This window comes from Sinocyclocheilus rhinocerous, unplaced genomic scaffold, assembly GCF_001515625.1.
Source record: "Sinocyclocheilus rhinocerous isolate Xijiao unplaced genomic scaffold, SAMN03320098_v1.1 scaffold1155, whole genome shotgun sequence".
In the NCBI taxonomy this organism is placed as follows: Eukaryota; Metazoa; Chordata; class Actinopteri; order Cypriniformes; family Cyprinidae; genus Sinocyclocheilus; species Sinocyclocheilus rhinocerous.
Window position 1 is genome coordinate 3,305 of NW_015629044.1, and position 737 is coordinate 4,041.

Here is a 737-nt window from a genome sequence, read left to right on the forward strand (position 1 = left end):
CCCCAAAGCATAATGTTTTCACCTCCGTGCTTGACTGTAGGGATGGTGTTCTTGGGGTCATAGTCAGCATTTCTCTCCCTCCAAACATGGCGAGTCGAGTTAATGCCAAAGAGCTCAATTCCCAGACAGCAACATAGTGTTGGCCCAGATCCGGCCCACATCTGGCCCACGTGAAATCCATGTGTGCCAGATGTGGGCCGGATCTGGGCCGACACTTGTTGCTGTCTGAGTTTTGGTCTCATCTGACCACAGCACTTTCTCCCAAGCCTTCTCTGAATCATTTAGATGTTCTTTGGTAAACTTTAAACGGGCCATTGCGGTGTAGTGTGTTAGCAATGGTTTGCTTGGTGACTGTAGTCCCAACTGCCTTAAGATCATTAACAAGCTCCTCCCGTGTAGTTCGGGGCTGATCCCTCACCTTTCTCATGATCATCCTTACCCCATGAGGCAAGATCTTGCACGGAGCTCCAGACCGAGGCCTATTGATGGTTGTTTTGTATTTCTTCGATTTTCGAATAATCGCACCAACAGTTGTCTCTTTCTCATCAAGCTTCTTGCTGATGGTCTTGTAGCTCATTCAAGCCTTGTGCAGATCTACAATCTTGTCTCTGACATCCTTTGACAGCTCTTTGGTCTTGCCCATGGTGCTGGGAGAGGTTGGAATGGAAGATACAGATTGTGTGGACAGGTGTCTTATACACCTAACGAGCTGACATTAGGAGTAACTTCTTAAAGTG